Source organism: Eumetopias jubatus, unplaced genomic scaffold, assembly GCF_037043125.1.
Source record: "Eumetopias jubatus isolate StellerSeaLion01/CBP00866 unplaced genomic scaffold, mEumJub1_p1.0 scaffold_13, whole genome shotgun sequence".
NCBI classification, from domain to species: Eukaryota; Metazoa; Chordata; class Mammalia; order Carnivora; family Otariidae; genus Eumetopias; species Eumetopias jubatus.
Window position 1 is genome coordinate 55,884,812 of NW_028274819.1, and position 10,869 is coordinate 55,895,680.

Consider the following 10,869-nt stretch of genomic DNA (forward strand, 5'->3'; position numbering starts at 1 on the left):
TAAGCCAATTCTTAAATGTAATTCAATTCTGAGAAACACTACTAAATCAACAGAACTTCCAAGAGATGGAATTATATAAGGCAAGCATAAAAGACTGGAGAAATACAAGTTTTAATTCAATACCAGAGTCAACCAGCCCCCAATTTCATCAACAAGATTATGACATACATTGGTTACCAGAAACCTTGCCCAGCATCTTTGGCTTATTGCTCAGGAATTGAGGGGTGACCAAAGAGACCCAGAACTCATCAGATCAAAGAACAGAGTGTAAGTGTGTCCAGAAGAGGGAGTATAATAGTTTTCCTAGTCAGGGAAAGTTCAGAAGCTTTAATTTCTGTTGGAATTTGCCCAGAGTTCTTTTTTTTTTTTAAGTTTTTATTTAAATTTCAGTTAACGTACAGTGTAATATTAGTTTCAGGTGTACAGCATAGTGATTCAACATTTCCATATATCACTCCCTGCTCAACACAACAAGTGCCCTCCTTAATTCCCATCACCTATTTCACCCATCCCCCCACCCACCTCCCTTCCGGTAACCATTAGTTTGTTCTTTATAGTTAAGAATCTGTTTCTTGTTTTGCCTCTCTCTTTTTTCTTTTGTTCACTAGTTCTGTTTCTTAAATTCCACATATGAGTGAAATCATATGGTATTTGTCTTTCTCTGACTGACTTCACTTAGCATAACACTCTCTAGCGCCATCCATGTTGTTGCAAATGGCAAGATTTCATCCTTTTTTATGGGAATTTGCCCACGGTTCTCTAAATCCGGCAACCCTAACTGTGGTTATAAAAGAGAATATCTCTCTTGGTCCTAATATATATATGACATAATATTTTAGGATCATGATATATATATAACTTACCCTCAAATGGTTCAGAAAAAATACTGTGTATACACACACACACAAATGTATTTATATATACACATATATAAACATATATACAAACATATAGTTAGATAAATAGGAAATAAATCAAATGGGGGAAATTTTAATAATAGGGGAATCTGGGTAGAGGATAGCTGGATAATCTTTGTACTATTTTAATTTTTGCAACTTCATTTGAAATTATTTCCAAATTAAAAAATTTAAAAGGAAAACCTCAAGTGTATAAGAAATATCCCTTTATTTATTGCTTTAAAAAATCAATTAAGAGACTCAAAGCTCTCATTCTGTCAGGGTAGCAAGAAATTAAATTTTCATCAATATCATAGGCTCCCCTCTCATCCAGGGAAACAGAGTCAATAGCTCTAATTCATCAAGGTTTCTGCTAACATCTGTATTGTCTAGGATCATAGTAGTCTCTGGAAGTCCGACAGCTTTCTCCTTGCATACCATTCATAAGCTGTGGTCAGGAAACTTGGTTTTAAGGCTATGAACCCCAAAGCCTCTGTCTAGGTGTACTATATGGTCATCCCCTCAAGCATCTTGCCAGTTCCTTGAAGTATTGCTACCAAGCAATCTTTAGGGACTCTCTTGCTCTCTCATCACCCTCCTATTTTAAAATTTTAAGTCTTGAGGAAATCTATCATTCTGCTGTGTGATTTCTCTGAAAAGATAAGTATTTTCTTTTTGCTCATCAAGATACTTGACCTAAACTCTAGTGAACTCTGTATTTAAAAAAAAAATTAGAGTCAATAAAGGAAGTATCTTGTAAACAATTTTCTATTTTCTACTTTTAGCCCTGTCACATAAAACTCCAAAGGGACAAAACAACAACAAATAAAAAGTGTCTCTCTTTGTATAAGGTAGGGGGAAGGATGCAGAGCACACTTGGGATTAGGGTGAAGCAAGGCAAAGAACCTAGGGTGCAAAATCTAAGGAGGCATCCCCTTTCAGGTTTGTGGAAGTACAGGATTGGTGCCGGAGAGTGAATGCATTATTACATTTTTTAAAACAGCTTTATTGAGATATAATTCACATAGCAAACAATTCACCCATTTAAAGTGTACAGTTCTGGGGTTTTTTTTGTTATATTCATAGTTATGCACAAATATCACTACAGTCAATTTTAGAATATTTTCATTACCTCAAAAAGAAACCTCAAGCCCTTTAGCTATGAGCCACCTATCACCCTATCCCACTCCCAGGCCTAAGCCACCACTAATCTGCTTTCTATCTTTGTAGAATTATGATTGAGTAATACTCCAATGTATGGGTATACTACATTTTGTTGATCTGTTTGTCCACTTATGACATTTGGGTTGTTTCTTTTGCTATTATGAATAATGCTGCTACAAATATTCATGTACAGTTTATGTGTGGAATAGGTTTTCATTTCTGTATACCTGTGAATGGATTGGCTGGGCCATGTAGTAATTCGGTGTCTAATCATTTGAGGACCAGCCAGACTGTTTTCCAAAGCGGCTGCACCATTTAAATTCCTACCAGCAGTGCGTGAGGGTTTCCCCACAGATTTTCTAACTCTTGTTATTATCTTACTTTTTGATTCTAGTCATTTTTAAAATTATTTTTTGGGGGGAGAGAAAGAAAGTGCATGGGGGAGGAGGCTGGACAGAGGGAGAGGGAGAGAGAGAATCAAGCAGGCTCCACACTCAGCGTGGAGCCCAACTTGGGGCTCAGTCTCACCACCCTGAGATCATGACCTGAGCTGAAATCAAGAGTCAGACACTCAACTGACTGCGCCACCCAGGCTCCCCAGATTCTAGCCATTTTAGTGACTATGAAGTGGTATCTTCTTGTGGTTTTGATTTGCATTTCCCTGATGACTAGTGACTTGAACATCTTTTCATATGTTTATTGGCTATTTGTATATCATCCTTGGAGAATTATTCACATCTTTTGTCCATTTTTTAAATTGTTTTTTTTAATTTTTGAGTTGTAAGATTTATTTGTATTTCTTGATGTAAGTTCCTGATACAAATCAGATAAATGATTTACAAATATTTCCCCTCATTCTGTGGGATTTTTGCATTCCTTTATTTATTACAGAAGTACAGTTGACATTCAGTGTTATATTAGTTTCAGGGGTACAACATAGTGATGTGACATTTCATGCATTACTCAGTGCTCACCACAATAAATGTAGTCACCATCTGTCACCATACAACGTCATTGCAATGTTATTGACAATATTCCCTATGCTATAATTTTCATCTCTGTAGCTTATTTTATAACTGAAAGTTTGCAACTCTTAATCCCCTATTTCACCCATCCCCTTACCCCCTGTCTTTTCATAGTCTTGATGGTGTTGTCTGAAGCAGAAAACTTTTTAGTTTTGAAGAAGTCTGATTTATCTCTTTTTTTTCTTTTGTTGCTTATATCTAAGAATCCTTTGCCAAGGGGCACCTGGATGGCTCATTCCATTAAGTGTCTGCCTTTGGCTCAGGTCATGATCCCGCAGTCCTGGGATCGAGCCCTGAGTTGGGCTCCATGGTCAGAGGGGAGTCTGCTTCTCCCTCTCCCTCTGACCTTCCCCCCTGCTCGTGCCCTTGCGTGCTCTCTCTCTCAAATGAATAAATAAAAAATCTTAAAAAAAAAAAAAGAAAGGAATCCTTTGCCAAATTAAGGAGATTTTCCCTTTGTTGTCTTCTTTTTAAAAGAAAAAAGTTTTTACTTATGTATTTGAGAAAGAGCACGAGTGGAGGGGGGCAGGGAGGGGCAGAAGGAGAGGGAGAAGCAGGTTCCCCACTGAGCAGAGAGCCCAATGATGACATGGGGCTCTGGGCTCAATCCCTGGACCCTGAGATCATGGCCTGAGCTGAAGGCAGACGCTTAACTGACTGAGCTACCCAAGCCATCCCCTCTTTGTTGTCTTCTAAGAGTTTTATAGTTCTAGTTCTTATGTTTAGGTTCTCAATCTACCTTGAATTAATTTTCATATATGGTGTGAGGAAGGGATCTAACCTCATTCTTCTGCATGTAGCTATATGAGCTCCATTTGTTGAAAAGACTACTCTTTCCCTACTGGATGGCCTTGGCATTCATGTAGAAAATTAGTTGACTACAGACATACAGATTTAATTCTGGACTCTCAATTGTATTCCATTGATCTATTTGTCTATCCTTGTGCTAGTACCACAAGGTCTAGATTACTGTTACTTTGTAGTAAGTTTTGAAATCAGGAAGTATGAGTCCTACTTTGTTCTTCTTTTTCAAGATTGTTTTGACTATTCTAAGTCCCTCACAATTCTAAATAAATTTTACAGTTAGCTTGTCAATTTCTACAAAGAAGTCAGCTGGGGATTCTGTTTGGATGCATTGAATCTATAGATCAGATTGGGGAATGTGAACACGGGATTTTTTTCTAATTGTAGATCTTCTTTAATATCTTTCAACAATATTTTATAGTTTTCAGAGTGTAAGTTTTAGACTTTTTTGTTAAATTTATTCCTAAGTATTTTATTCTTTTTGATGTCATTGTAAATGGAATTGTCTTAATTTCATTTTTGGATAGCTCATTGCATATATATAGAAATACAGTTGGCTTTTGTACATCAATTGCATCCTGAAACCCCTGAATTCATTTGTTAGTTCTAATAGTTTTTTATTTAACTTCTTAGGATTTTTCTGTATACAAGATCATGTCATCTGTGAATAGATAGTTTTACTTTTTCCTTTCTAATCTGGATGTCTTTTGCTTCTTTTTCTTGCCTGTTTGCTTTGGCTAGAACCTCCAGTACAATGTTGAATTGAAGTGGCAAGAGCAGACATCCTTGTCTTAGAGGAAAGCATTCCATCTTTCACCATTAAATATAATGTTAACTGTGGGTTTTTGGTAGATGCTTTTTTCATATTGGTGAAATTCTCTTCTGTTTCTAGTTTGTTGAGTGTTTTTTATCATGAAAGAGTGATGGATTTTGTCAAATGCTTTTCTGTATCTAATGAGATGTACATGTAAGTTTTTTTATTATGTTGATTACATTATTATAATTATTACATTAATTGATTTTTAGAAGTTATACCAAACTTGCATCCTATTTGTTCATGGTATAGCACTGTTATTATATGTTTCTGCATTTGTTTTGCTAGTATTTTGTTGAGGATTAATTTATTCATATTCATAATAGATATTGGTCTGTAGTTTTCTTGTGATAAATTTTTCTGGTTTTGGTATCAGAGTAATTGGCTTTATAAAATGAGTGTTCTTATCTCTTCTAACTTTTGGAAGAGTTTGTAAAGAATTGACATATTTTTTCCTTTAATTTTTAGTAGAGAATTCAATGGTGAAACCATGTGGATTTGGGCTTTGTGAGTAGTTTTCTGATTATTAACTCAATTTCTTCACTTTTTATAGGTCTGTTCACTTGTCTGCTTCTTGAGTAAATTTCATTAGTTTGTTTCTTTGTAGGAATCTGTCCATTTCATCAAGGTTCTCTAATTTGTTGGCATACAGTTGTTTATGGTATTCCTTTATACTCCCCTTTTCCCCCCATAAGGTCAGCAATAATGTCCCCTCTTTTACTTCTGATTCTAGTAATTTGAGTGTTTTTTGAGGGGGGGAGGTTAGTTTAGCTAAAGGTTTGCCAATTTTGTTGCTCTTTTCAAAGAACTTAGTTTCATTGATTTTCTCTATTGCTTTTTCTATTCTTTGTTTCATTAATTTCCACTCTAATCTGTATTGTTTCTCTTCTCCCAGTTTCCTGATTCTCTTTTCTTCAGAATCTAATTTACTAAACTGGGCCTTAGGTTTTGTGTGTGTGCATGTATTCCAATAAAACTTTATTTACAAAAGCAGGCAGCAGGCAGATTTGGCCGAAGGGCCACAGTTTGCTCACCCCTGATCCAGAGTAATAGTTCCTAACCCTGGATGCATAGCATTTTAAGGAACTGATTCCTGGACCTCACCCCCTGAGATTATCACTCAAGTGATCTGGGTTGGAGCATGGAGTGTTTTTTTCTTTGCTTGTTTGTTTTTTGTTTTAAGCTGTCTCAGGTGTTTCCAATGTGCAGCCAAGTCTGAGAGCTATCTTTTCAGAGCAGGGATCTGGCCTTGGGTTTTTTTGTTTGTTTGTTTGTTCTTGGCTTAAAACAACAGAAATTTATTATCTCAGAGTTTGAGGCCAGAAGTCTGAATTGAAGTGTCAGTAGGGCCATGCTCCCTCTGAAGGCTCTAGTGGAGAATCTTTCCTTGCCACTCTCAGCTTCTGATGGCTATAACCTTGCCTTAGCTTGTCAGCATAACTCCAGTCTGTGCCTCTGTCTTCACATGGCCTTCTCCTCCAACTCAAAAACAGCAAACGAACAGATGCATAGGGCAAAATATGGGGGCATGTGTAGCATGGAGCTCTGATGTCCTCAGGGTGTGCTACCCTCCTAGTATCTGGATGTGTCCACCAACCTGGAAGCTCCATCTTTGCAGTTTTAATTTCAGTTATTGTATTTTGTGTATATATATTTAATTCTTTTAGATTCTTGAGCAAATTTGGTATAGCACTTTTTATGGTTTCCTATTCTCTATAGAGATCTTCTATTTATGTAATGGAAGAAATGGTAGCATGTAGTCAGTTTTCTATCTCTAACAATGTTACATTTCGTGATGAACTACAAGATCCACCTTCTATTATAATATGCATATTGTGGATGAAGGGAAATTGAATCTGTTGGAGTTAGCTCTGGGCTGTGGGAGGGAAACTGATTTTATGATGATGAGATGTCCACAGCCTGATATATCCTAGAAATTTCTAAGATTAGAAGAAAATTAAAGATTTTGGACTCAAAGCAACAGGAGAACATAACCCGATATTATATGGCAAAGGGAGGGCTAAAAGGTATTATTTTTGTGGATTTCATTGTTTAAAAAAATTCTATATAAATCACAAGCTGGAATGAGCAATACACATACACACACACATTCTCTCTCTCTTTTTCTCTCTCTCTCTCATATTTTTCTGCCCACCCTTTAGTTAGGAATATCAGTTAGGAGTGAAATGGCCAAGTATGTATCAGTTATGATTGCATTTAGCTACATGTAATGAAAACCAAACTAGAATGGCTTAATCAAAGAGAGGTGTATTATGTTTTCCAAATAAGAAGTCCCAAGGAAGTCAATCCAAGTGCAGCAAGTCAGAGACATCAATAATGACCAGTTTCCTTTTTATCTTCCTGCTCTGTCATCCTAAATGGTGGTTTTCAGCCTTATGGTCAAAAGATGACTACTGACTTCCGGCTTCCAGTCAGGCATGTAAGAAATTTGGAAGTTGCCATTGCATCCTAACAAAAAATAAAGAGCTTAACAAACTGAAAAATCAACAGCTTTCTTGGGTCCATCAGAGAAGTGAGGTTACAATGCAAACTGCTGCCCTCAAACTGGAGACACAGGCTTATTTCATATAAATCAAAATTTAGTGTAGCAGAAACCCACAAGCAGAAACCTCAGGGACCAGTACAAGGGTTGAAAAACCCAAACTGCAATTGATGAATTACTGGAGGCTCAATGTGGCCAAGTCTGAGAATCAAAAACTCCAAGAAGACCCAGTCATATGGGGGTATATACTATTGTCAGTTTTACCTCCAGGACCTTGACCAGGTTCTCATAGTGAATATTGGAGAAAAATCCCTCATGCTTCTGGCAGGGCAAGGGGGAAAGTAGCCATTTTGAATATGCCAGAGCATCTGTTCTTAACAAGGCCTGCCCTCAGAAGAAACTGCTTAACCAGAGCCTAATCTGCTGGGTTTTTATCAGAGCCTAACTCACCTAGGGAAAGGGAAATACCCAACCTAAGCCCACTCTAGCCATTCTGTCCCTTCTAAGTTGGGGAGAAGACTGAAAGGTACTTGTGAATTTCACAATTTAAGGAGGCACAGGCTCCTTAAAAAACTAATGCTAATCATTAAGACTACAGAATACTTCTACTCCCCTCACACCTTACCACATTACTAAAGACCTATTTATAGCAGTTCTTTTACCCAGTACATCATGTCCAACTATCATGAAAAAGTTATAAGACATATTGAGTAGCAAAAAAACAAAAAACAAAAAAAACAAAAAACAAAATAGTTTAGAGAGACAGAACAGACTTAAGAGCAAGGAAAGTTATCAGAGATGAAGTGGGACATTACATGATAATAAAGGGTTTAATTCTTCAAGACATCACAAGCCTTATTGTGTATACACCTAACAACAGACCACCAAAATATGTAAGGCAAAAACTGATAGAACTGCAAGGAGAAATAGATTAATTCACTATTACATTTGGAGATTTCAGCACCCTTCTATCAGAAATGGATATATCCAGGGGCACCTCGTTGGCTCAGGCGTTAAGCATCTGCCTTCGGCTCAGGTCATGATCCCAGGGTCCTGGGATTGAGCCCCGCATCGGGCTCCCCGCTCTGTGGGAAGCCTGCTTCTCCTTCTCCCACTCCCCCTGCTTGTGTTCCTTCTCTTACTGTGTCTCTCTCTGTCAAATAAATAAATAAAATCTTTAATAAAAAAAAAAAGAAATGGATATATCCAGGAAGCAGAAAATCAGTAAGGAAATAGTTGAACTCAAAGGTACCATCAATCAACTGGATATAATGAACATCCATAGCCTTCTTCATCTAAAAGCAAAATATACATTCTTCTCAAGCCCATATGGAACATTCACCAAGATAGACCATATTCTGGGCCATAAAACACACTTTAACACATTTAAAAGAATGTCTGCTCTCAGACCACAATGGAATTAAACTAGATATCAACAACAGAAAGACAATTGGAAAATCCCAAAATATTTGGAGATTAAACAACATTCTTCCTCATAACACATGGGTCAAAGAAGAAATCTCAAGGTAAATTTATTATTTTTATTCAATTAATTAACATATAATATATTTGATTTCAGGGGTACAGGTCTGTGATTCATCAGCCTTATATAATACCCAGTGTTCATTACAACACATACCCTCCCCAATGTCCATCACCCAGTTACCCCATCCCTCCATCCCCCTCCCCTCCAGAAACCCTCAGTTTGTTTCCTAAGATTAAGAGTCTTTTATGGTTTGTCTCTCTCTCTGGTTTCATCTTGTTTCATTTTTTTCCTCTCTTCTCCTATGATCCTCTGCCTTGTTTCTTAAATTCCACACATCAGTGAGATAATTGTCCTTCTCTGATTGACTTATTATTTCGCTTAGCATAATACTCTCTAGTTCTATCCACATCATTGCAAATGGCAAGATTTCAATTTTTGATGGCTGCATAATATTCCATTGTATATATATACCACATCTTCTTTATTCATTCATCTTTCGATGGATAAATGGGCTCTTTCCATAGTTTGGCTATTGTGGACATTGCCGCTATTAACATTGGAGGTGCTGGTACCCCTTCGGATTGCTACATTTGTATCTGTGGGGCAAATACCCAGTGGTGCAATTGCTGGATCATAGGGAAGCTCTATTTTCAACTTTTTGAGGAACCTCCATACTGTTTTCCAGAGTGGCTGCACCAGCTTGCATTCCCACCAGCAGTGTAGGAGGGTTCCCCTTTCTCCGTGTCCTTGCCAACATCTGTTGTTTCCTGACTTGTTAATTTGAGCCATTCTGACTGGTGTGAGGTAGTATCTTATTGTGGTTTTGTCAAGGTAAATTTAAAAATGTTTTGAACTAAATGAAAATACAAGTTATCAAAATTTGTAGGATACAGTGTAAACAGTCCTTAGAAGGAATTTTATAGCATTAAGTGCATATATTAGAAAGACAAAATCTGCCAAAGTCACACAAGAAGGTATAGACAATCTGAAAACCCTGTATCTGTTAGGGAAATTGAAATTAAAGCAGTAATTAATAACTTTCCAATACAGAAAGCACCAAGCCCAAATGGGTTCACTGGTGAGTTCTCCCAGACATTTGAGGAAGAGATTGTACCAATTCTCCACAATTTATTTCAGAAGATAGAAGCAGAGTGAATACTTCCTAACTCATTCTGTGAGGCCAGCATTACCCTATTACCAAAACCAGACAAAGACATTACAAGAAAAGAAAACTGTAGACCAATATCTCTCATGAGCATAGATATGAAAATCTTCAACAAAGCATTAGTAAATAAAATCCAACAGTATATAAAAAAATTATACACCATGACACCATAACAAGTGGGATTTATCTCAGGTATGCAAGGCTGATTCAACATTCATTTAATGTAATCCATCACATCAACAGGATAAAGAAGAGAGATCACATGATCATATCAATAGATGCAGGAAAAACAGTGTGCAAAACCCAACACCCATTCATAATAAAAACTCTCAGTAAACTTAGGAATAGAGGGGAATTTCTCAATTTGGTAATATCTATAAAAACCTACAGCTAACATCATGCTTAATGGTGATAAACTTGAATTTTTCCCCCTAAAATGAGGAACAAGGCAAGGATGTCTCCTTTCACCATTCCTTTTCAACATCATACTGGAAATCGTAGCTAATACAATAACATAAGAAGAGGAAATAAAAGGTATACTGATAGGTAAGGAAGAAATAAAACTGTCTTTGATTGCAAATGACATGAATATCTATGTAGAAAATCCCAAGAGAATTGAGAAAAAAAAAAAACCTCCTGGAACTAATAAGCAATTATAGCAAGGTTGCAGGATATAAGGCTAATATACAAAATTCAATTGCATTCCTATATACCCATAATGAACAAATGGAATTTGAAATTAAAAACACAGAGGTTTTTGGCAGCTTTCTGCTCACAACTGATTTTCCAAATTATATACCTACCTAACCAATTCCCGGCAAGGAGAATGAGACCATATGAGTGCCTTCGATCAGTCATAATTCCCTCCTGCAGTGAGCTGGAGCTAGAGAGCCTTGGGCAGGAAGATGGGATCTACTCAAAAGTGGAACTCTACCAGCATGAGAATAGGAAGAATTGGCATATGGAGAAGTTCCAACAATATCTGCTAAAGATAGGGAGAAATGGAAAAATT

General features: G+C 36.9%; 1 protein-coding gene across 8 annotated transcripts in view; it reads right to left on the reverse strand.

Annotated features, from left to right (window-relative positions):
* PGM2L1 (phosphoglucomutase 2 like 1) overlaps nt 1-10,869 on the reverse strand; it is a 102,072-nt gene that overhangs the window by 59,512 nt on the left and 31,691 nt on the right. For 3 of the 8 annotated variants that reach the window (XM_028115997.2, XM_028116000.2, XM_088017612.1), the window contains one exon: nt 10,661-10,842. The exons of 3 other annotated variants lie outside the window; for them this stretch is intronic. The gene's annotated coding sequence lies outside the window, so the exon portion shown is untranslated. The remainder of the gene's footprint in view (nt 1-10,660; nt 10,843-10,869) is intronic. 2 more of the 8 variants (XM_028115998.2, XM_088017610.1) reach the window with 1 other exon arrangement.